Source organism: Oryx dammah, unplaced genomic scaffold (genome assembly GCF_014754425.2).
Source record: "Oryx dammah isolate SB20612 unplaced genomic scaffold, SCBI_Odam_1.1 HiC_scaffold_15, whole genome shotgun sequence".
In the NCBI taxonomy this organism is placed as follows: Eukaryota; Metazoa; Chordata; class Mammalia; order Artiodactyla; family Bovidae; genus Oryx; species Oryx dammah.
The window spans coordinates 4,325,528-4,352,523 of NW_024070199.1; the positions used below are offsets into that span (position 1 = coordinate 4,325,528).

The following is a 26,996-nucleotide window of genomic DNA, read 5'->3' on the forward strand; positions in this document are numbered from 1 at the left end:
TTATTTTCTTGGGCCCCAAAATCACTGCAGATGGTGACTACACCCACGAAATTAAAAGACACTTGCTCCTTGGAAGAAAAGTTATGACCAACCTAGACAGCATATTAAAAAGCAGAGACATTACTTTGCCAACAACGGTCTCTTTAGTCAAGGCTATGGTTTTTCCAATGGTCATGTATGGATGTGAGAGTTGGACTGTGAAGAAAGCTGAGTGCCGAAGAATTGATGCTTTTGAACTGTGGTGTTGGAGAAGACTCTTGAGAGTCCCTTGGACTGCAAGGAGATCCAACCAGTCCATCCTAAAGGAAATCTGTCCTGAATATTCATTAGAAGGACTCAAGCTAAAACCAAAACTCCATACTTTGGCCACCTGATGTGAAGAACTGACTCACTGGAAAAGACTCTGAAGCTGGGAAAGATTGAAGGCAGGAGGAGAAGGGGACAACAGAGGATGAGATTGTTGGACGGCATCACCAACTCAATGGACATGAGTTTGAGTAAGCTCCAGGAGTTGGTGGTGGACATGGAAGCCTGGTGTGCTGTAGTCCATGGGGTTGCAAAGACTGAGCAACTGAACTGAACTGATTATTTCATTTGTGGAAATCCAGTGTTTCTCTCCATGTGATAAAACTTAAAAAAAAAAAAAAAAGACATCATTATCACTTTTTAAAAGTTTGGCCATCTTGTGTTCATCAAATTTCCATTATCTCTTGAAAGTCTTTATTTTTTTTTTAATTTGTATGTCTGAATCAGGGTCCAAATAAGGTTGATGCATTGAAATTGGTTAATCTGTCCTTCATGTCTCTATGTCTCTTTTAATCTACAGCTTTCCTGTAGTTTCCAGAGTCTGAAGTTTGTTTATCATGTCTTCAAGATGAAGTTTAATGTGTCTTTCTCTCCTCCATATTTCCCATAAATTGAGTATTTACATAATTTACAATTGGCTTAATTTGAGTTCACTTTTTTTTAGCAAGATGTGTTAATAAAGGATGTGTATTCTTCTTTCAGGAAGTGATTATATTTGGTGTATCCTCTTCATGTGCTGTTAGAAGCCACTGATGATTATGAAATGTTGCTGCTGCGAGCTGTGAATGACACCAGGATCTGTGGCCTCCAGAGGAGAGAAATTCGATCCAGAGGTGAGGCTTGAACACTCCGAGTTTTTGTATAGCAAAGTTTAATTTTATTTTTTTTAATTTTTATTTTTACTTCATTTTGCTTTACAATACTGTATTGGTTTTGCCATATATTGACGTGAATCAGCCACAGGTGTACACGAGTTCCCAGTCCTGAACCCCTCTCCCATCTCTTACCCCATATCATCTCTCTGGATCATCCCCGTGCACCAGCCCCAAGCATCTGTATCCTGTATCGAACCTAGACTAGCGATTCATTTCTTACCTGATAGTATACATGTTTCAATGCCATTCTCCCAAATCATCCCACCCTCTCCCTCTCCCACAGAGTCTAAAAGTCCATTCTATACATCTGTGTCTCTTTTGCTGTCTCACATACAGGGTTATCATTACCATCTTTCTAAATTCCGTATATATGTGTTAGTATAGTGTATTGGTGTTTTTCTTTCTGGCTTACTTCACTCTATATAATCAGCTCCAGTTTCATTCACCTCATTAGAACTGATTCAAATGTATTTTTTTTAATGGCTGAGTAATATTCCATTGTGTATATGTACCACCGCTTTCTTATCCATTCATCTGCTGATGGACATCTAGGTTGCTTCCATGTCCTGGCTATAATAAACAGTGCTGCGATGAACATTGGGGAACCCCTGTCTCTTTCAATTTTGGTTTCCTCGGTGTGTATGCCCAGCAGTGGGATGGCTGGGTCATAAGGCAGTTCTATTTCCAGTTTTTTAAGGAATCTCCACACTGTTCTCCATAGTGGCTGTACTGGTTTGCATTCCCACCAACAGTGTTAGAGGCTTCCCTTTTCTCCAGATCCTCTCCAGCATTTATAGCTTGTAGACTTATGGATCGCAGCCATTCTGACTGGTGTGAAGTGGTACCTCATTGTGGATTTGATTTACATTTCTCTGATAATGAGTGATGTTGAGCATTTTTTCATGTGTTTGTTAGCCATCTGTATGTCTTCTTTGGAGAAATGTCTATTTAATTCTTTGGCCCATTTTTTGATTGGGTCATTTATTTTTCTGGAATTGAGCTGCATAAGTTGCTTGTATATTTTTGAGATTAGTTGTTTGTCAGTTGCTTCATTTGCTATTATTTTCTCCCATTTACAAGGCTGTCTTTTCACCTTGCTTATAGTTTCCTTTGTTGTGCAGAAGCTTTTAATTTTCATTAGATCCCATTTGTTTATTTTTGCTTTTATTTCCAGTATTCAGGGAGGTGGATCATAGAGGATCCTGCTGTGATTTATGTCGGAGAGTGTTTTGCCTATGTTCTCCTCTAGGAGTTTTATAGTTTCTGGTCTTACGTTTAGATCTTTATCCATTTTGAGTTTATTTTTGTGTATGGTCTTAGAAAGTGATCTAGTTTCATTCTTTTACAAGTGGTTGACCAGTTTTCCCAGCACCACTTGTTAAAGAGATTGTCTTTAATCCATTGTATATTCTTGCCTCCTTTGTCGAAGATAAGGTGTCCATAGGTGTGTGGATTTATCTCTGGGCTTTCTATTTTGTTCCACTGATCTGTAGTTCTGTCTTTGTGCCAGTACCATACTGTCTTGATGACTGTGGCTTTGCAGTAGAGCCTGAAGTCAGGCAGGTTGATTCCTTCAGTTCCATTCCTCTTTCTCAAAATTGCTTTGGCTATTCGAGATTTTTCATATTTCCATACAAATTGTGAAATTATTTGTTCTAGCTCTGGGAAAAATACCGCTGGTAGCTTGATAGGGATTGCATTGAATCTGTAGATTGCTTTGGGTAGTATACTCATTTTCACCATACTTATTCTTCCAATACATGAACATGGTATATTTCGCCATCTATTAGTGTCCTCTTTGATTTCTTTCATCAGTGTTTTATAATTTTCTATACATAGGTCTTTAGTTTCTTTAGATAGGTATACTTCTAAGTATTTTATTCTTTTCATTGCAATGATGAATGGAATTGTTTCCTTAATTTCTTCTTCTACTTTCTCATTATTAGTGTATAGGAATGCAAGGGATTTCTCTGTGTTGATTTTATATCCTGCAACTTTACTATATTCATTGATTAGCTCTAGTTATTTTCTGGTGGAGTCTTTAGGGTTTTCTATGTAGAGGATCATGTCATCTGCAAACAGTGAGAGTTTTACTTCTTCTTTTCCAATTTGGATTCCTTTTATTTCTTTTTCTGCTCTGATTGCTGTGGCCAAAACTTCCAGAACTATGTTGAATAGTAGTGGTGAAAGTGGGCACCCTTGTCTTGTTCCTGACTTTAGGGGAAATGCCTTCAATGTTTCACCATTGAGGATAATGATTGCTGTGTGTTTATCATATATAGCTTTTATTACGTTGAGCTATGTCCCTTCTATTCCTGCTTTCTGGAGAGTTTTTATCATAAATGGATGTTGAATTTTGTCAAAGGCCTTCTCTGCATCTATTTAGATAATCATATGGCTTTTATTTTTCAATTTGTTAATGTGATGAATTACATTGATTGATTTGCAGATATTGAAGAATCCTTGCCTCCCTGGGATAAAGCCCACTTGGTCATGGTGTATGATCTTTTTAATGTGTTTTTGGATTCGGATTGCTAGAATTCTGTTGATGATTTTTGTATCTATGTTCATCAGTGATATTGGCCTGTAGTTTTGTTTTTTTGTAGTATCTTTGTCAGGTTTTGGTATTAGGGTGATGGTGGCCTCATAGAATGAGTTTGGAAGTTTCCCTTCCTCTGCAATTTTCTGGAAGAGTTTGAGTAGGATAGGTGTTAGCTCTTCTTGAAATTTTTGGTAGAATTCAGCTGTGAAGCCGTCTGGACCTGGGCTTTTGTTTGCTGGAAGATTTCTGATTACAGTTTCAATGTCCATGCTTGTGATGGATCTGCTAAGATTTTCTATTTCTTCCTGGTTCAGTTTTGGAAAGTTGTACTTTTCAAAGAATTTGTCCATGTCTTCCACGTTGTCCATTTTATTGGCATATAATTGCTGATAGTAGTCTCTTATGATCCTTTGTATTTCTGTGTTGTCTGTTATGATCTCTCCATTTGCATTTCTAATTTTATTGATTTCATTTTTTTCCCTTTGTTTCTTGATGAGTCTGGCTAATGGTTTGTCAATTTTATTTATCTTTTCAAAGAACCAGCTTTTGGCTTTGTTGATTTTTGCTATGGTCTCTTTTGTTTCTTTTGCATTTATTTCTGCCCTAATTTTTAAGATTTCTTTCCTTCTACTAACTCTGGCATTCTCCATTTCTTCCTTTTCTAGTTGCTTTAGGTGTAGAATTAGGTTATTTGTTTGACTTTTTTCTTGTTTCTTGAGGTATGCCTGTATTGCTATGAACTTTCCTCTTAGCACTGCTTTTATAGTGTCCCACAGGTTTTGGGTTGTTGTGTTTTCATTTTCATTCGTTTCTATGCATATTTTGATTCTTTTTTTATTTCTTCTGTGATTTGTTGGTTATTCAGAAGCATGTTGTTCAGCCTCCATATGTTGGAATTTCTAATACTTTTTCTCCTGTAATTGAGATCTAATCTTAATACATTATGGTCAGAAAAGATGCTTGGAATGATTTCAAATTTTTTGAATTTATCAAGGTTATATTTATGGCCCAGGATGTGATCTATCCTGGAGAAGGTTCCATGAGCACTTGAGAAAAAGGTGAAATTCATTGTTTTGGGGTGAGATGTCCTATAGATATCAATTAGGTCTAACTGGTCTATTGTATCATTTAAAATTTGCATTTCTTTGTTAATTTTCTGTTTAGTTGATCTGTCCATAGGTGTGAGTGGGGTATTAAAGTCTCCCACTATTATTGTGTTATTGTTAATTTCCCCTTTCATATTTGTTAGCATTTGTCTTACATATTGCAGTGCTCCTATATTGGGTGCATATATATTTATAATTGTTATATCTTCTTCTTGGATTGATCCTTTGATCATTATGTAGTGGCCTTCTTTGTCTCTTTTCACAGCCTTTGTTTTAAAGTCTATTTTATTGCATATGAGTATTGCCACTCCTGCTTTCTTTTGATCTCTATTTGCATGGAATTTCTTTTTCCAGCCCTTCACTTTCAGTCTGTATGTGTCACTTGTTTGAGGTGGGTCTCTTGTAGACAACGTATATAGGGGTCTTGTTTTTGTATCCATTCAGCCAGTCTTTGCCTTTTGGTTGGGGCATTCAACCCATTTACGTTTAAGGTAATTATTGATAAGTATGATCCCATTGCCATTTATTTTATTGTTTGGGGTTCAGATTTATATTCCCTTTTTGTGTTTCCTGTCTACAGAATATCCTTTAGCATTTGTTGGAGAGCTGGTTTGGTGGTGCTGAATTCTCTCAGCTTTTGCTTGTCTGAAAAGCTTTTGATTTTTCCTTCATATTTGAATGAGATCTTTGCTGGGTACAGTAATCAGGGCTGTAGGTTATTTTCATTCATCACTTCAAGTATGTCTTGCCATTCCCTCCTGGCCTCAAGGATTTCTATTGAAAGATCTGCAGTTATCCTTATGGGAATCCCCTTTTGTGTTATTTGTTGTTTTTCCCTTGCTGCTCTTAATATTTGCTCTTTGTGTTTGATCTTTGTTAATTTGATTAATATGTGTCTTGGGGTGTTTCACCTTGGGTTTATCCTGTTTTGAACTCTCTGGGTTTCTTGGACTTGGGTGATTATTTTCTTCCCCATTTTAGGGAAGTTTTCAACTATTATCTCCTCAAGTATTTTCTCATGGTATTTCTTTTTATCTTCTTCTTCTGGGACTCCTATAATTCGAATGTTGGAGCGTTTCATATTGTCCTGGAGGTCTCTGAGATAGTCCTCATTTCTTTTAATTCATTTTTCTTTTTTCCTCTCTGATTCATTTATTTCAACCATTCTATCTTCTATTTCACTAATCCTATCTTCTGCCTCTGATATTCTACTATTTGTTGCCTCCAGAATGTTTCTGATCTCATTTATTGCATTATTCATTGTCTATTGACTCTTTTTTATTTCTTCTACGTCCTTGTTAAACCTTTCTTGCATCTTCTCAATCCTTGTCTCCAGGCTATTTATCTGTGATTGCATTTTGATTTCAAGATTTTGGATCATTTTCACTACCATTATTCAGAATTATTTGTCAGGTAGATTCCCTATCCCTTCCTCTTTTGTTTGGTTTGGAGGGCACTTCTCCTGTTCCTTTATTTGCTGGGTATTCCTCTGTCTCTTCATCTTGGTTATATTGCTGCATTTGGGGTGGCCTTTCTGTAATCTGGGAATTTGTGGAGTTCTCTTTATTATGGTGTTTCCTCACTGTAGGTGGGGTTGTATCAGTGACTTGTCAAGGTTTCTTGGTTAGGAAAGCTTGTGTTGGAGTTCTGGTGGGTGGAGCTGGATTTCTTCTCTCTGGAATGCAATGAAGTGTCCAGTAATGAGTTATGAGACGTCTATGGTTTTGGAGTAACTTGAGCTGCCTGTATATTGAAGCTCAGGGGTGTGTTCCTGTGTTGCTGGAGAATTTGCATGGTATGTCTTGCTCTGGAACTTGTTGGCCCTTGGGTGGTGCTTGGTTTCATTGTAGGTATGGAGGCATTTATTGATCTCCTATTGATTAATGTTCCCTGGATTCAGGAGTTCTCTGATGTTCTCAGGATTTGGACTTAAGCCTCCTGCTTCTGGTTTTCAGTTTTATTTTTACAGTAGCCTCAAGACTTCTCCATCTATACAGCACCAATGATAAAACATCTAGGTTAAAGGTGAAAAGTTTCTCCACATTGAGGGACACCCAGAGAGGTTCTCTAAGTTACATGGAGAAGAGAAGAGGGAGGGGGTAGTTAGAGGTGACTGGAATGAGATGAGGTGGGATCAGAAGAGGAGAGAGCTAGCTAGCCAGTAATCACTTCCTTATGTGTGCTCCAAATTCTGGACTGCTCAGAGATGTTCATGGAGTTATACAGGGAATAGGAGAGGGAGGAAGTAGACTGAAGTGGCCAGGAGGATACAAGAGGGAAATGAAAAGGAGAGAGACAGATCCAGCCAGTAACCAGTTCCCTAAGTGTTCTCCATCGTCTGGAACACGCAGAGATTCACAGAGTTGGGTAGAGAAGAGAAGGGGGAGGGAGGAGACAGAGACAACTTGGTGGAGAAAAAGGAGAGTCCAAAAGAGGAGAAAGTGGTCAAGCCAGTAATCTCACTCTCAGGTAAAATTGGGTACTGAAGATTGGGTTTTTAAATGTACAAAATTGACAACAAACACCAAAAAGCAAAGATTAAAAATCTAGAGTAGAGGTTGGATTTTCAAAAATACAATATTAAAGAAGAAGAACAAGAAAAAAAAAAGTCACGAGAATTATTAACAAACAACAACAACCACACACACAAAAAAAATACGGCATTTGCTTTAAAAATAGTCTTTTTTTGAAAAATGATAGTAGGTTATAAAAATTAAAATTAAAGGAGAAATAGAGGACTTAAAATTTAAGAAAGTTTTTTTAAAAAGGAGAAGAAAAAACAATCACACAACAACATCAACAAAAAATAAAAGAGAGAGAGAGAGAATGGACGTAATAATAGTAAAGATATTTCTGGGACTTTCTCTGTTGTTGTGGGCAGTGTGGGGTCATTTCCAAGGTGGTTCCCTCTGTTTAGCTTCTTCTGTTTGCTGGTCTCTTCAGTGTCTGATTTCAGCCCTGACACAAGGGGGGCGGTGGTGGGCACTTTTTTTTTTTTTTTTTAGGCTCACTTGTTCAGTCATGCTGTGGGGAGGGAGGGATGCTGCAAACAAATAACACTGGCGTGTGCTCCCAGTGTCTCAGCCACACTGGGCATGCCCCTGCACACAGCACACACCACTCAGGCTCTATGTTGCTCCGCTGGGGACCGTCTGAGGATGGCCCTAGGCTGCATGCACCTCCCTGGTCTAAGCTGCTCAGGCTTGGCTCTCAGGTAGCCCTCAGAGGTGCAGATTCGGTTGGGCCTGCGTTTTGTGCCCTTCCCAGAACCGAGTAGCTCAGGTGTTTGGCAAGCACGGTTGCTGCGACTTATTGCCTTTCCCTGCTGCTCAGTTTTCTGGGTGTACTGCTGGTGCCTCTTGTCAGGTAGATGGTGACTGTCCAGAACCCCAAGAAGTCTTAGTTAGCAAAGAAGCCTTCTTGCAGTTTGGTAAGTAAAGTCTCTCCAGGGCTGCGATTGCCCCCTTCTAGCCCTTATAGCTCTGGCTGCCTGTCACCAGCGGGGGATGGTCTGCAGCCGGCTATTTCTGTTCTGTCCTTTGTTCTGTGCGCAGTCCTGGTGGTGTCTTATGTTAGAGCTTTTCGCATGGTAGCTATCCCACAGTCTGGTATGCTAGCCCAAGTTAGTTCACTCTGGTTACATTCGGGGCATTCCGGTCTGATTCTTAAAAAGCCCTGCAGCCCACGCCTCCCTGCCCAGCCCCCACTTGCTAGTGATGGATGCAGGCATCTGCGCTGCTTCTCCACTGGGGCAGTTACCGTTGGGCTCGTAATCTGTTGGTCTTAATTATTTATTTATTTTTCTTCCCTGTTATGTTGTCCTCTGTGCTTCCAAGGCTCGCCACAGACTTGGCAGTGAGAGTGTTTCCTGGTGTTTGGAAACTTCTCTCTTTTTAAGACTCCCTTCCTGGGATGGGACTCCCTTCCCGGGATGGAGCTCCCTCCCTCCCTTCTTTGTCTCTTTTTTCGTCTTTTATATTTTTCCTACCTGTTTTTGAAGACAATGATCTCCTTTTCTGGGTGCCTGATGTCCTCTGCCAGCATTCAGAAGTTGTTTTGTAGATTTTACTCAGCATTGAAATGTTCTTTTGATGAATTTGTGGGGGAGAAAGTGGTCTCCCCATCCTATTCCTCCACCGTCTTAGGACCACCAGCAAAGTTTTATTAAAGTGTAAAAAGAGACAGATAAAGCTTCTGACATCAACATCAGAAGGGGACAAAAAGAGTGCCCCCTTGCTAGTTTTTAGCCAAGGCATTTCATACCTGTTAGTAAGCTGCTAATCAGACAAAAGAAATATGTCAAGACTGAGAGAGTGGCACCAGGCCCCTCTCCCACAACGTACATTCTGAGATAGAAAGGCACAAGGGGAGTCATGGGCCATAAAACAATTGACATAAGTCTTGAAGAAAGGCAGATTTCCAAGCAAATAGGGTTTCGTTAATACAGCTTAAGAAAAAAACATTTCCATAAGAAAAACACATTGGTTAGCTCAAGATTTGAGATAAAGTTAAGTTCAGGCAGAACCAGGTGTCGTCATGGCAACACAAGATTAGAAGAGAAAAGAAAAAGAGAAAACTCTGCCACTTGCAGTTCACTTCCCCCTGCCACTTAGGGACCTCTGTCCCCAAGGCTGTTAACCCTCTTGGTTAGATCTGCAAACATTTGTAAAAACACTATTGTTCTATCATTCTTTTTGTATCTATTAACTGGAGTAAGGGTATGAAGAGAAACTTTTCTATCAACAGCTATTTTGTGTCCAAGTAATATGGTTCAGCAGTAATCAAGATAACTGGCTATATCCCTGGATACACCAATGATAACCAAGTCAGTTTTCTTTTGGAGGAGAGAGAGTCAGGTTTATTGAGATATGCAGTGGAGTTCACCCTTTCAGACATATAGCTCTATCAGTTGTGGCCAATGCCTGAACTCAGGGAATCATCTCTATGTTGAAAATATAGATCATTTACATCATCCCCCCAAATTTTCTTGTACCCTTTAGAGTCAACACCTTTCCACTCTCAGCCCCTGGCAACCACTGATCTGTTTTTTTTTTTTTAATTCACATATTTTTTGTCAGAATGTCATACAAATGGAATCATATACTATGTGGCCTTATGAGTATGGCTTCTTTCACATACCATAATTGGAGATTTATCTGTGATGTTGAGTATCAGTTTGTTTTCATTTTATTTTGTTTATTTATTTTTCTGAGCAGCATACCATTATATGGATATGTTATTGTTTATCTGTTTATCAGTCAGTTCAGTTCAGTTGCTCAGTCGTGTCCGACTCTTTGCGACCCCATGAATCGCAGCACGCCAAGCCTCCCTGTGGAAGGAACTTAAGTTGTTGCCAGTTTTTGATAGTCATGAATAAAACTGCTATAAAGATTCATGTACAGGTTTTAGGATGATCACAACTTTTCATTTCTCTTAATTAAATATTTGGATGTAGGCTGGATGGGGTATATGCTTAACTTTATGCAAAACTGCCAAACTCTTCTCTAAAGTGGCTGTGCAATTTTTATTTATACCAACAACATGTGCGAGTTCTACTTATTTTACATTTTCATCAGCTTTGTGTATTGTCTGGTATGTTTATTTTATCTAATTGGTATGTAGAGATATCTCATTTACATTTTTGTAATGACTATTTGTGTTTAGCATTTTTTTTTTCAGTGCTTATCTGCCATTTGTGTATTGTTTTGGTGAATGTCTGTTCAAATTCTTTGCCATTTTCATTGTGGGTGCTTTGTTCATTTTCTTATTATTATTTTGGAGTTATCTACAGTATATATATTCTGCCTCAGTTCAGTTCAGTCTCTCAGTCATGTCTGACTCTTTGCACCTCCATGGACTACAGCACACCAGGCCTCCCTGTCTATCAAAAACTCCCAGAGCTTGCATATTCTGCATAGAAGCCCTTTATCAGATATAAAGTTGTACAAATACTGTCTTCTAATCTGGGCTTGTCTTTTTATTATACTAACAGTTCCTTTATGAGTAGATTTCTTTTTTACCTTTGATAAGGACTGATTTCTTTTATGAATCATACTTTTTGTTTTGTGTCTAATGCATCTTTACCTTAGCCAAATATACAAAGATTTTCTCCTTTGATGTTTATAGTTTTAAACTTTTACATCTAGGTCTCTGGTACTTGGGTCTTCCCAGGTAGCACTAGAGGTAAAGAACCTGCCTCCCAATGAGGAAGACATAGGATATGCGAGTTTGATCCCTGGGTTGGGAAGATCCCCTGGAGGAGGACACGGCAACCCACTCTAGTATTCTTGTCAGGAGAATCCCATGGACAGAGAAGCCTGGCGGGCTACAGTCCATAAGATCATAAAGAGTTGGATATGACTGTGACTTAGCATGCACTCTGGTACTTGGTATTTCATGATAATTTTTAATGTGGTACATGGTATGGGTCAAGGTTCATTTATTCTCTACAGATGTCGTTTTTCCAGCATCATTTGTTGAAAGTCTAAATGCACACTTTAACTCTACTCGATATCCACTGTGATGTTATTCCATAAATTAGCTTAAATTAATTTTATATTTTGGGCTTCCCTGGTGACTCAGATGGTAAAGAATCCACCTGCAATACAGGAGACCTAGGTTTGATCCCAATCTAGTATTCTGACAGAGGAGCAGGGCAGGCTACAGTCCATGGGGTTGCAAAGATTCAGACATGACTGAGTGACTTTCACTTTCACAATTTTATATTTATCTTTTTGTTATTGTCCAGTGGCTTATGAGTAAGCTTAAAACAAAACTCTTCCAAGATTTATCTGTTTTCCCTATCTCCATTTCCTCTTTTGCTGTACTCTTCTAAATACATAATCAGTTCAGTTCAGTTCAGTTTCTCAGTCGTGTCCAACTCTTTGTGACCCCATGAATCACAGCACGCCAGGCCCCCCTGTCCATCACCATAAACACATAATAGTTAGCTACTAGAGATGGTTATTTAAAATAGCTATCTTTCTAATGGTAACAGTAACAGTTTATCCACAGGGGATCTGAAAGTGAAAGTGAAAGTCGCTCAGTTGTGTCCAACTCTTTGCAAATCCATGGACTATACAGTCCATGGAATTCTCCAGGCCAGAATACTGGAGTGGGTAGCTGTTGCCTTCTCCAGGGGATCTTCCCAACCCAGGGATCCAACCCAGGTCTCCAACATTGCAGGCGGTTCTTACCAGCTGAGCCACCAGGGAATCTCTTTCTATTGATACCAAGTTCCTATCATGGATAGTGTACATTCCATATATGTATGACTTCATGCAATATTTTACATAAAATTCATACAAATATCAGTGACTAAAAAGGCTGAAAAAATACATGCAAAATTGCAGCTACATATAGTTATTGTCATGAAAATGTAATAAAATATATGTTGAGATTTTGGTCAATGGAGCTCAAAAGTATGTAGGATGTTTTTCACATTGTAAAATGTAAATTTCCATTTAAATCAAAACTTGACTGGGGAAAAATAACTTTAGGTCTGAGTATGCCCAAAGTAAAAATGTTATGAGCAATTACAAGTACTGATCTGGTTAAGTATGGTATTTCATTCCTGTCATTAACAAGTTTCAGCTTGATACTCTCATTTCTCAAAGGAAAGCTGTCAAAATATTTTCTTATAAATTTCTGAAAGGCATTTCTTGCTCAACTTCATCTCAGAACTAAGTCTCCATGATAAATTTTCTGGCCCAGCATGAACAACTCAATGACTAATCAATCATGCTGTTTTTTGGTTTAAATGTGAATATCTGAGAGCAATTATTCTGAAAACCTCCAAAGTAACAGGGTAAAACTGGAGATCTCACACTCATTTTGATCACTACAAATCTGTATGTAAATCAATTTCAAATATTTCTTATTCTTGAATATAATCATTATCTACAGCCTGCCATGAAACTTAAAAACTTTTTTTTAGAGTTTTGTGGCAAAATAATGCAAGTGCAGAAGAGATCATGATGGTATGATAATAACTTTTAAATAATGGTCTCTGGCTATGACTGGATATAGTTTGTTACTTTATAGCAAGCACTATAAACCTCTGTCATTTCTTTAAGTTAAATAATTACTGCTTTTCTCTACTTCAAATATTCATATACACTTCATGTCATAGGTCTATATATGTATTGTTAGTAGTTTTAAAGAAAATACACCACTCAGATGTGACAAGGCTATTCAATAGACCATATGAAATGAAATAAAAATAAAGCTTTAGTCTAAAGAAAAAAAATTTTTTTTGGTGTTCTCGAGTGATTTTCAACCAAATTTAAAGAGTACTGTACAAAAGAGCCTTTCTGTTATGGAAGGTTATTTCTAAAATAGTTCTCCCTGTGCATAATTTATTTCACGGTGATAAAAATATCATTTCTACCAATTAAATTCTCAACTGTACCACTTGACAACATTTAAACTAAGACTGTCATTATCATTGCTATTATTTCTTTGTCACAAAACAAAATAAAAACTTCTCACAGAGACCAACATACTAGAAATAAAAATGACACTGGGGTGCTTGCAATCTCATTAGGCCAAGAAAATAGACCTAAAACATAGAAAAACATACAGAAAGCAAAGGCAGCAATGCATGTCAGACCTCAGGACAGTCATCATTTCTAAACCGGAAACTTTAAGCAGATATTTCTCTAGTTAAGGGATATTTTCCATTTTAAAATTAAATTTCCATAAGTGCTGAATCCATATTATAGAAATCCCTGGAAACTTCAGTTACATCTTAGCTGCCCAGCCAAGGACATTATTTGTCTTTGGAGATTTCAACTAGCCAGAGTGAGGGGAAAAGAACAAAAGAAAAATCAAAAGCATCACTCTCACAGAAAAAATTCTCTAGAGGCTGTAAATCTCTCAGTAAATACATGACAAATAAATTTATTTGGAGTTACAAGACAGCTGCCAAATAAGACTTGTCCCTTGTGTATCTTATAATACCTAAGCATTCCTACAATGGAAATAACAGAAATATACTTGTATATCATTGTACAGTTAGAAGAATTTGCTTTGCTTAATTTAATCTTCACATTGCCCTTGAAACATAGCTATTATTACTTGCTTTCCTACTTTAGAAATGAGGAAAACAAATGAGAAGTTAAGTATAAGGGAATGAGCTATAGTGAGAGAGAGAAGAAAGTAAACCCAGGTAAGATTAATTCAAAGTCATATTTTAGAAAGTAATAATGAAGAAAGCACTAAAGATATTTTTTCTCCCATAGCTACATGATGATTCTATAAGAGTATTCTTTCAAAAAATGAAAATATCCCTTCAGTTCATAAACATAATAATAAATATTAGCCTCAAAGCTACAATCTCAATTCATTCAGTTTATTCTGTTTGCTATACTATTCCTACTACCAATTCTAATTTTATTAATTGGTAATATTCTTTCGAGTGGAGATGAGGTTGAGAGAAAAAGATAACAAGAATATTATAATGATTTGACATCACAAAAAATAGAAACTTCTATATTAAATGTCCTATGATGGGGAAAATAATGTACATTCAAGACAAAGATTATTTATTATCTTTTTATTTTTAGATTCCAATAATAAGGATATTTCAGTTAAATGAAGACAGCTGTGTAAGTATATTTAATAACTTATGAGTTTGATAAGACTATGAAAAGAAACCAAAGAATATAGTCACTGAATGAATAAAGGAACTGAGCAGAAGAAAATATGAACTGGGGAGTGTTAAGATTTGGTGTGGGGACAATTAAGATTCTGGGTAGAAATTGACTGTTTAAGCTTATTCAGTAGACCATAATAGTCAAAAGACCAAATGGATGATAGTAGACTATATACCTGGTCCTGTGAAACGTGCTTGAGAATAAGCAATGAGGTATGGCTCATCATTGAGTGGGCTGTCATGTACGTAAATGACTATAATACAACATTACCTTCTATGAGTGAACCAATGAACTAAGCCTGACGAGATAGTTACTCCATGTTAAATACTGACAAGGACTGAGGGGGTCAGGTTGAGTGTTATCACTGGATTTCTTTCATCAAGTTAGGAAAGACTTACTGGAAATGCACACATGTTCATTAAGGCACCCAGGCCAATCTCCTCACTTGAGGGCCCTTCAAGAAAACATTACTTTGTAGTGAGCTATTAATTTTTGGTCTCAAAATTATCACAGGTTATGGATAGAAATTTGACTGACAAAATTTTGAAATGATATTTGGTATGAATTAGGGATCAGTACTCTATTTTGACCAGCTTTTTTTTTTTTTTTTTTTTTTTTTTTGCTGCACCGCACAGCATGCAGGACCTTAGTTTCCTGACCAGGGATTGAATCTGCGTCCCCTGCAGTGGAAGTGTGGAGTATTAAACAATGGACTGTCAGAAAAGTCCCTGGAGTTGTGTTTTACTGTAGCTTTTACAAGGGCTAGTAGATTATTCCTGCTTTTGCAGCTGAGCCTCTAAATAGTTAATCCTCCAGCTTCTTGAGCATCAGATTCCAGATGCTGGCTAATCTCAAAATAATTAGTTCTACAACCAACAGGCTACATAAGATGGAGGTTTTGCTAACTGTTGAAATGGGACACGCTGAGAAAACTGGGCTCTCTTTATTCAATATCAGTGCTTTTGTGAATATGTGTCTCTGTGTATGTGTCACTCATTTATGTGGCAAAAAGTATTTGAAACTTTACTTCCATGCTAGAAAATACATTTCTAACTAGCTTAATAGAATCCATCAAGAAACCAGGAATAAAAGAAATTTGCAAGGAGACTCAAGTAATCAGAAATTGCTCCATGTTTATAAATAGAGAGAGAGGGAATACTAATATGATAACTGGATTTTGGAGTTATTATTACATGATAGTTGTGGTTGTGGCATTCTATGGCAATTATACTCATAAAAGTTCAAATATGAACTCTCTATGCTGTGAAAGAGAATAGGATTACACTTGAATAGTGAGGTCATACTCCGTGCCAACATCCTGAAAATGAGAGTTTTCTCAAGCTGGAACCCAGAACTGAAAGGGAAGGCTCAAAGGAATAGCAGACAGTCACCTTTATTTTCTCTTAACTTTGACCATGAAGTTGCCAAGGTATTTTGAAAGTAGTTCCTGAGTAACAAATATGGTGTTGTCCTTCAAAAACTGGAAGTAATAAGTACAATCATGTTTTTCAAAATAGAGTCCCCTAAGCATGACTAAAGAGACTATTTTCCTAGTTACTCAACATTCTTAGAGAAGCTACTGAGAGATTTACTACAACTGACAGTGATGAGAGACTTGAGAGCACGGATGATTGAAAAATATAGAGAAAAGAAAGTAAAAAGACAAAACAAATCCTCCTCCTCTCCTATGCTCCAAAATATCTGTAACTTATCTCTAGTATTTCCATGCAAAACAGTGGTGTGTATAACCCATCTCTTTCCCTGATCAGAACTTAAGCTCCTTGAAGGCAGATATACACAGTTTTCCAGTACAGGGCCTGGCACTTGGAAGGCTCAATAGCTGTTAACAGAGGAATAAACAGTACCTGAAACTAAAGTATATCTTTCTCTTATTTTAGAAAATGAAAGAACATGGAAGTGTTAGTCGCTCAGTCGTGTCCAGCTCTTTGGGACCCCATAGACTTCAGCCTGCAGGTTCCTCTGTCCATGGAATTCTTCAGGCAAGAATACTGAAGTGGGTTGTTATTCCTTTCTCGAGGGGATCTTCCTGACCTAGGGATTGAACCCAGGTCTCCTGCATTGCAGGCAGATTCTTTACAATCTGAGCTACCAGAGCCACCAGGGAAGTCTATGGATGAAATAAAATCACATATTCACAAGTTAGCTGTTATTTGTATACTTGCCATCATACTGAGGTAGAAAATAAATGTTTTTGAGGTACAAGATTAACTATATGGTGATCTGATACTATAAAGAGAATCAAGAAATCCCATTTGTTGGAACTCCCCTTAACTAAAAGAACTTGAAAGATTTAATATTTCATTTAGACCTTAAAAATATTCCTTCAAATGCCACTATCTAACTTGCTTCTAATTTTGTGAATCCTTTTGGAATTATACACACCCCAAGTGTGTATCACCAGTCTCCAAACACCAGTCATCTTCAAAAGCAAGATGCTGATCTTATCAATAGAAAGGCTACACCGTCAGAAATGTTGGAATCTCCACCATGGTCATATGGATGATTAATTATGTAGTATTACTGGGAAGGACTGATGCTGAAGCTGAATTCTTTGGCCACCTGATGAGAAGAGCTGACTTATTGGAAAAGACCCTGATGCTGGGAAAGGTTGAAGGCAGGAGGAGAAGGGGACGACAGAGAATGAGGTGGTTGGATGTCATCACTGACTCTATGGACGTGAGTTTGAGCAAGTTCCAGGTACAGTCCATGGGGTTGCAAAGAGTCAGACATGACTGAGTGACTGAACAACAACTGGCAGCAAGAGCTATTGAGAGGAGACTTGGAATGTTGTCACATTTTGGACCCCTTAAATCTTTATGAAAATGTTTCTCTAAGTTGCTCTTTGAATGGGAGAAGAAAGGACCATAAGTTAGCAGAAAGCTCCCCAACTCATTCTTAAATAAGGCTAAGAAGGGAAGGTGGAAAAGTGTCTGCTGTGAAGCAAGCATTGTGTTATGCATTTCCAATCTGGTTGAAAATGAATAGATACCTTATACCTAAATAACAAAATTGTATCCCATTTGACCTCATGTATAGTCAGAGAAGGCTTGCCCAAGTGGCAGAACAGGGACCAGAATCCAGGTTTTCTGATTTTAAAATCTATACATATATTTAAAAAAAAAAAAAAAAACAGGTTTTTTCTTTCATGGAAAATTTTGTTGACTAGTGAGGCTCTCCAGAATTCTGTGTTAAGTAGGATCTGAAGCCACACCCTGACTCAATGGAAAACACTGCTGTGATTGATTATTAATGTCTATCCTGAACAAAAAATAGAGTGGTAAAATGTGAATCACTCCCACACTATTTTCCCACTTTGAGGTTTTCAGATAAGCATGCCCACCCCAACAGTAATACCAATTCAGTTGAGTTCAGTCACTCAGTCATGTCTGACTTTTTGTGATCCCATGGACTGCAGCATGCCAGGCCTCCCTGTCTATCACCATCTCCTGGAGTTTACTCAACCTCATGTCCATTGAGTTGGTGATGTCATCCTACCATCTCATCCTCTGTCTTCCCTTTTCCTCCTGCTTTCAATCTTTCCCAGCCTCAGGGTCCTTACAAATGAGTCAGCCCTTCACATCAGGTGGCCAAAGTACTGGAGTTTCAGCTTCAACATCAGTCCTTCCAATGAACATTCAGGACTGATTTCCTTTAAGATGGACTGGTTGGATCTCCTTGCAGTCCAAGGGACTCTCAAGAGTCTTCTCCAACACCACAGTTTAAAAGCATCAATTCTTCAACATTCAACTTTTTTTATAGCCCAACTCTCACATCCATACATGATTACTGGAAAAACCATAGCCTTGACTAGACAGACCTTTGTTGGCAAAGTAATATCTCTGATTTTTGTGGGGTTTTTTTTCCTTTTTTAAACTTATTTATTTTTTAATACAAATTTATTTATTTTGATCAAATTGGTCATACTTTTTCTTCCAAGGAGCAAGCATCTTTTAATTTACTGGCTGCAGTCACCATCTGCAGTGATTTTGGAGCCCCCCAAAATAAAGTCTGTCACTGTTTCCACTGTTTTCCCATCTATTTGCCATGAAGTGATGGGACCGGATGCCATGATCTTAGTTTTCTGAATGTTGAGCTTTAAGCCAACTTTTTCACTCTCCTCTTTCACTTTCATCAAGAGGCTCTTTAGTTCTTCTTCGTCTTCTGTCAGTAATACTGATTATAAGACCGTTAATCAATGGAAGGTAAGAATAGTAGCATCCAGCTACAGGAAATTGGAGGCAACTGCTGCAGGTGCCCTGTACTACCCCAACAGACCAGATTGGACTTGATTGACTGGATTGTCCTTAAAGGCATATTCAAAGATGACTGAGAAAGAGCAGGAAAAGAAGTTCTTTCCAAGAAATGGATTATGCCCTGGAAGGCTGTGCCCCTTTATCAGACAAAGTGTGCTATCCATATCTAACTGAAATCAAACCTTTCATCCAATTTATAGCATTTAAATATTTGCATAATTCCAATGATTTAAGAACAGTGAGTTTTAAATGGTATTATTACCTTCCATACCCATGATTAGGGCTTCCCTGGTGGCTCTGATGGTAAAGCGTCTGCCTGTAATGAGGGAGACTTGGGTTCGATCCCTGGGTCGGGAAGATCCCTTGGAGAAGAAATGGCAACCCACTCCAGTATTCTTGCCTGGAAAATCCCATGGACAGAGGAGCCTGGCAGACTACAGTCCATGGGGTTGCAAAGAGTTAGACACGACTGAGCAACTGAACTGATACCCATGATTTATGCCTAAATAAGGTATCTTTATTTTTGTCCTTCATAACAATGAAAATATTTGTCCTTTGAATAATGGAGATTTTTCCAAACATAAGACAAGTAATTATCTTCAGGTTAATTAAGCCTGTTTTAGAAGACCCAGTAAATAGTCTTGATAAGTATAATAGAAAGACTGTAATTTCTATACTACTATACTCAAAGTGCTTACTGGCAACATATTCTCCTAGGGAAGAAATATAAAGGCATTGCAGCAATGCAATAAGATTATTATTAATGAAATATGTAGGAAAATTTGTGCCTTAAAATGTTGCATCAGCTGTTAATGATTCTTTGGTCTCCCATTCCTATTAGGCTCTTTCCATGTGCTTCTGTCTCTTTTTCTTTGAATTGTCTTGTTGCCTATTACCTTTCTTCTGGCTGCAAAGGCAGAGCCACAGAGATCTTTCAATACCCAGTGCATTTCAAATCTATCCTCATTTTTAAAGCCTAATTCTATGTGGAAAGGTATAATTTAAATTCAATTTTAGGGTAATTTTAATGGGACATTTGCATAATACTGTTCTGGTTTCTTGTAATTCAAGTCTGCTTACCCCAAATAGGCTTCTCCATGGATACACATCCACCATGCATTAAATGTTAATACACTTGGGTTACCTGGGATGAGAGTATAGAAGCACAAAGGAGTAAAACCTATGGGGAAAAAGCTGAAGTGGAATTCATGAAGCTATTAATTAACAATACTAGAAGACCTTGAATTTTCACAGAATTATACATTGCTAGAACAAACACACTTATCTAATCTTTCCGTTTTCGTCTCCACTGGGCAACCTCAGGCTCAGATAAGCTCCCTGAGGCAATATAACCACTTTTGAGTAGGGTGATGTCATTGGCAAATTTCATCTTGAAATGTGGTAAATGGTAAAATGAAGTTAAAAAGACCTTCTTTCAGTCTCTATTCGATACACCTACAAGTACTGCTACCTGCTTTTAAATCTCCTTCTTTCCCTTATTTCTGATGGTTGGGTGATCAGATTTATTTTTCATTACTTAACTCTTTTTATTTTTTTTTTTTAATGTCTCTCCTCTTCCATAAGCCCATTATGTAAATTATTCTAAGAAGTAAAGTAGAATAAAGCCTCGTTGTCTTTACTTACCATTCACTACAGGAAAAAATGTTTAAGAAATATAATCATATATGGTGGCTGTTACCACATCAAGAAATATAACTCATATATTGATTTTATATTATTACTATCTATATTTTATATAAAGCTCCTCTATTTCATTCCATGGTATGTAAACTGTATACAATGTTTACAACTCTTGCTCTTCTATTAAGATCTATTCAGCTAATCAATCTGCATCTAAAGTTCAAATTTCTTGTCTGCCCACACAAACTGGACTGGATGGTTTTAAAGAGATTTATACCTTCCAAGTGGCAGATAGTACCAAAGAGGGATTTTGTCACAGTAACTTTCCCCTAAAATAGTCACCTATAATTTGAGTTTCTCGCCTCTCCTAAACATGTTTCATGCTGCTGCCAAAGTTACCTCTCTAAAATAACTGTTCTGATTCTCTGCTGTTCACACTGAGCCTGCGCTGTATCCCCACTGCTTTGGGAACTGAGCAGGACCCTTCGGGGCCTTCCTGGGACACCCTCCCCCCCACATCCTCTGCCTGTCTCCTGTTTATAGAAAACTACAATCTGCCAGGCCTCCTCTGAGTCACAAGAGCCTGGCTCAAGAATTAAGGATTGAAAGGACATGGACATATGGAAACAAAAACAGCAATTGGGTCAGGGCTCTGGTAAGGATTTAAACAGTAAATCAGCCATATGGAAGTCATAGAATCATTAGTTCCTCTGAAAAGTACCTAGATAAGTATCTGATGCACATTCCCTAAGTTTATGATGCTGAAACCCCTACCAAATGTCCAAAATTAGCTACTTGATGACCATGAGCACATAGATGCCACACTCTCTGAAACCAGAGGACTCGTAATGTTAAGCTCTACGATACTACCCTGATATCTCACTATCCACCAATCAGAGAGCTGTGCACAAGCACATCACATACCCAAGACTCCCCTCTTCACCTTGCCTTTAAAAATGCTTCCCTGAAACCCACTGGGGAGTTTGAGGTTTTCCAGGATTAGATGCCCCAGACTCCTGGTTAGGCACTTCCAATAAACATTACACTCTCTTTGACTACAACCTGCTATCCACAGACTGGCTTTACTGTGAATTGATGAGTAGAACCAAGTTTGATTTGGTAACACTTTCAAGATTTCTCATGGTGAAAACCCTTCAAAAGCAAACCTTAACCTCCATTCCTTTACTCATGATGGCCTTTAGCTTAGTATTTCCTCCTGTTGTTCAGTCATTCAGTCATGTCTGACTCTTTGCGACCCCATGGACTGCAGCACACAAGGCCTCCCTGTCCTTCAGAATCACCTAAAGTTTGTCAAACTCATGTCCATTGAGTCAGTGATGCCATCCAACCATCTCATCCTCTGTCCTCCCCTTCTCCTGCCTTCAATCTTTCCCAGCCTCAGGGTCTTTTCCAGTGAGTTGGCTCTTCCATCAGGTGGCCAAAGTACTGGAGCTTCAGCTTCAGCATCAGTCTTTCCAGTGAATATTCAGGACTGATTTCCTCTAGGATGCACTGGTTTGATCTTGCTGTCCAAGGGACTCTCAAGAGTCTTCTCCAGCACCACAGTTCAAAAACATCAATGCTACAGTGTTCAGTCTTTTTCCAGCTCTCACATTCATACATGACTACTGGAAAACCCATAGCTTTGACTATACAGACCTTTGTTGGCAAAGTGATGTCTCTGCATTTTAATACACTGTCTAGGTTTGTCGTTGCTTTTCTTCTAAGGAGCAAGCATCTTTTAACCCTTCAAAAGCAAACCTTAACTTCCATTCCTTTACTCACAGTGACCTTTAGCTTAGTATTTCCTCCTGGTTCCCATTTATTCTTTGCTAACTGGAAAACACTGTTTCCTTAAAAACTCAACTCATCTGTGACCTCTTCTTTGGAAGTCTTCCATGGTGAAATGATCATAAATATTTCCTCCTTTGTGTTTCCAAAACGTGATATTTTCCATTATTTAGCATGTATAGGTTGCTCTGTCTTACATCAAAAGTAATTTTTTTAGCTTACTTTATTAGATTATATGGTCCTTAAGGGCCAGTGTTGAGGTTTATTCTAGTATCTTCCCAATAGTCCCCAACTACCATCATCCAGCATGAATAAATGCTTTATAAATATACATTGATTTCAGTTTAATTTCTAAAACTCCTAACAAAGATGAGTAATTTCATAACGTTTAGCCTTCACTATCTATCTGCAGATGCTTTTATGATTATCTTTCCTTTTTTCACTGACACCTCACTAGATTTCTTTCTGACCTCGTGATCTATGGCTTAGAAATCTGGTTTCCAGTGTATTACATTTTCACCTGATCAATTTTGTACCTATAATGATTTAATTTAACTACTGGTTATTCACTGTTCTCTATGTCTTTATGCATTTCATAGCTTGTTTTATTTATATGTGCTTGAGTACTGCTTCTGCTGAAATATATTAAGAAAAGATGAATCTAAAGAAAAATGACTTTATTATCTTTCTAAACTGTAACTGATTTCATTGATAATTTTCTTTCAGAATGAGTATGATCAATATACACTGCCCATAGTATCCTTTAAAGATGTCCTTTTGATATGTCCTTCATGGGACATGAATTTATATGGGCTCTATGAATTTATAGCCCATGTCCAAGTAGTTCCTGCCAAACAAAAAGGAGAAAAAGGAAAATTCAAGAATTAGATTGATTCAAGGAGTCTTTATATTCAATGTGGAAATACAGAGACAAAAGAGAAGCCTCAACAAGGAGATGGTCCTTGTAACATTTGGCAGTTTTCCCACTGAGAACCACTCTTAATTAGCTTTATTACCCTCCAAAGAGACAGGCATACTACCTTGTGTATAGGCATTCTGCCATCAAACAGATGGGTCTGCACAGAGATGAAAGGAAAAAAAAAAAACCACATATGAACATCAAACATGGCTCTTAACCATGGTATTTTCAGCTTCTAGTACTTAAATGACTTTTTACTGCCAGTGCCATGGTTGCAGGCAAGAAGAGCAAATACAGCAACCACAACCACAGCAACAGCCAGGGACCAAACAAGAGGGGATCCCATTTCAAACTATCTCTTTGACTGTTTCTTTGAATTTTAGCTAATGAAAATGCCTAAAAGTTTAGTGCTCTGGTACCACATATGGAAACTCCAGGAAGCACTTTCTTTTCTACATAGACACATACTGGCATAGAGATGAAAGTCACCATTCTGAAGGCTGATGAGCATTTTCTAGAAGCTGATTTTTGTTTCTGAAAATAAAATTTCTACTGAAAAAATAGCTACCTAAAAAAAAAAACCATCTCTAGCAGTATATATCTACAAGAACTTCTAGAACTAACACAAACAAAAAAGGATGTCATTTTCATCACAGGGGACTGGAATGCAAAAGTAGGAATTCAGGAGATACATGTAATAACAGGCAAGTTTGACCTTGGAGTAAAAAATGAAGCGGAGCAAAGGCTAATAGAGTTTTACCAAGAGAACGCACTGATCATAGAAAACACCATCTTTTAACAACACAAGAGACGACTCTACACATGGACATCACCAAATGATCAATACCAAAGCCAGGCTGATTATATTCTTTGCAAGCAAAGATGGAGAAGCTCTATAAGTCAGCAAAAAAAAAAAAAAACAAGAACAGGAGTTCATTTTGGCTTAGATCATGAATTCCTTATTGCCAAATTCAGACTTAAATTGAAGAAAGTAGAGAAAACCATTAGACCATTCAGGTATGACCTAAATCAAATCCCTTACAATTATACAGTGGAAGTGACAAATAGATTCAAAGGATTAGATCTGATAGAGTGCCTGAAGAACTATGGACGGAGGTTTATGACATAGTACAGGAGGCTATGATTAAAACCGTCCCCACGAAGAAGAAATGTAAAAAAGGTAAAATGGTTGTCTGAGGAGGCCTTACAAAAAACTGAGAAAAGAAGAGAAGCAAAAGGCAAAGAACAAAAGGAAAGATATACTCATTTGAATGCAGAGTTCCAAAGAATAGCAAGGAGAAATAAGAAAGCCTTTCCCAGTGATCAATGCAAAGAAACAGAGGAAAATAAGAGAATGGGAAAGACTGGCGATCTCTTCAAGAAAATTAGAGATACCAAGGGAACATTTCATGCAAAGATGGGCTCAATAAAGGACAGAAATGGTATGGACCTAACAGAAGCAGAAAATACTAAGAAGACGTGGCAAGAATACACAGAAGAACAACACAAAAAAGATCTTCATGACCAAGGTAATCACAATGGTGTGATAACTCACCTACAACCAGACATCCTGGAATGTGAAGTCAAATGGGCCTTAGGAAGCATCACGACAGACAAAGCTAGTGGAGGTGATGGAATTCCAGTTGAGCTGTTTCAAATCCTAAAAGATGATGCTGTGAAGTGTTGCACTCAATATGTCAGCTAATTTGGAAAACTCAGCAGTGGCCACAGGACTGGAAAAGGTCAATTTTCATTCCAATCTCAAAGAAAGGCAATACCAAAGAATGCTCAAAGTACTGCACAATTGCACTCATGTCACACCCTAGCAAAGTAATGCTCAAAGTTCTCCAAGCTAGGCTTCAACAGTAAATACGTGAACCGAGAACTTCTAGAGACTCAAACTGAATTTAGAAAAGACAAAGGAACCAGAGATCAAGTTGCCAACCGCTATTGGATCATAGAAAAACAAGAGAATTTCAGAAAAACATCTAATTCTGCTTCATTGACTACACTAAATCCTTTGTGTCGATCACAACAAACTGCAGAATATTCTGAAAGAGATGAGAATACCAGACCACCTTACCTGCCTCCTGAGAAACCTGTATGCAAGTCAAGAAGCAACAGTTAGAACCAGACATGGAACACCTTACTGGTTCCAAATCAGGAAAGGAGTACGCCAAGGCTCTATATTGTCACCATGCTTTTTTAACTTACATGAAGGGTATATCTTGCAAAATGCCAGGCTGGATGAAGCACAAGCTTGATTCAAGATTGCGAGGAGAAATATCAATAACCTCAGATATGCAGATAACACTACCATTATGGCAGAAAGCAAAGAGGAACTAAAGAGCCTCTTGATGAATGTGAAACAGGAGAGTGAAAGAACTGGCTTAAAACTCAATATTTAGAAAACTAAGATCATGGCATCTGGTCCCATCACTTGATGGCAAATAGATGGGAAAACAATGGAAACAGTGACAGACTTTATTTTCTTGGGCACCGAAATCACTGCAGATTTTGACTGCACCCACAAAATTAAAAGACGCCTGCTCCTTGGAAGAAAAGCTATGACAAACATACACAGCATATTAAAAAGCAGAGACATTACTTTACTAATAAAGTCAATATAGTCAAAGCTATGGCTTTTCCAGTAGTCATGTATGGATGTGAGAGTTGGATCATAAAGAAAGCTGAATGTTGAAGAATTGATGCTTTTGAACTGTGATGTTGGAGAAGACTCTTGAGAATTCCTTGGACTGAAAGGAGGTCAAACCACTCCGTCCTAAATGAAATCAGTCCTGAATATTCACTGGAAGGATTGATGCTGAAGCTGAAGCTGCAGTACTTTGGCCACCTAATGTAAAGAGCCAACTCATTGGAAAAGACCCTGATGCTGGGAAAGATTGAAGGCAGGAGGAGAAGGGGACGACAGAGGCTAAGATGGATGGGTGACATCACCGACTCGATGGACATGAGTTTGAGCAAGCTCCAGGAGTTGGTGATGGACAGGAAAGCCTGGCTTGCTGCAGTCCACGGGGTCACAAAAAGTCAGACATGACTGAGTGACTGAACTGAACTGAACTGAGCAGTATGTATCATTGAAATTCAAAAAGTACCACTTGTAGGTTTAAGTTTTGACCATCAAACTTTAATACATTTCCATTTTTTTAAGAAAATGCATCATATATTAGTCAAAGAAATTTCTCACAACCTTAAATTTATAATCTTATAAACAAAACATAAAATCAAAGCAAATTAATATTAATGAAGCACTTATTATATATATAGAATTAAAAGACGCTTACTCCTTGGAAGAAAAGTTATGACCAACCTAGATAGCATATTCAAAAGCAGAGACATTACTTTGCCCACAAAGTTCCGTCTAGTCAAGGCTATGGTTTTTCCTGTGGTCATGTATGGATGTGAGAGTTGGACTATGAAGAAGGCTGAATGCTGAAGAATTGATGCTTTTGAACTGTGGTGTTGGAGAAGACTCTTGAGAGTCCCTTGGACTGCAAGGAGATCCAACCAGTCCATTCTGAAGGAAATCAACCCTGGGATTTCTTTGAAAGGGATGATGCTTAAGCTGAAACTCCAGTACTTTGGCCACCTCATGAGAAGAGTTGACTCATTGGAAAAGACTCTGATGCTGGGAGGGATTGGGGGCAGGAGGAGAAAGGGATGACCGAGGATGAGATGGCTGGATGGCATCACGGACTCGATGGACATGAGTCTGAGTGAACTCCAGGAGATGGTGATGAACAGGGAGGCCTGGCGTGCTGCGATTCATGGGGTTGCAAAGAGTCGGACACGACTGAGCAACTGAACTGATGCTGAGCTCTGGGATAAAGACAATGGTTCTACTATCTTTGGACTTTCCATGCAG

At 38.1% G+C, this 26,996-nt stretch overlaps 1 pseudogene; it reads left to right on the forward strand.

Moving 5' to 3' along the window:
• The first annotated feature begins 1,069 nt into the window (after nucleotides 1–1,069).
• Nucleotides 1,070–26,996, forward strand: part of LOC120874838 — a 48,010-nt pseudogene continuing 22,083 nt past the window's right edge.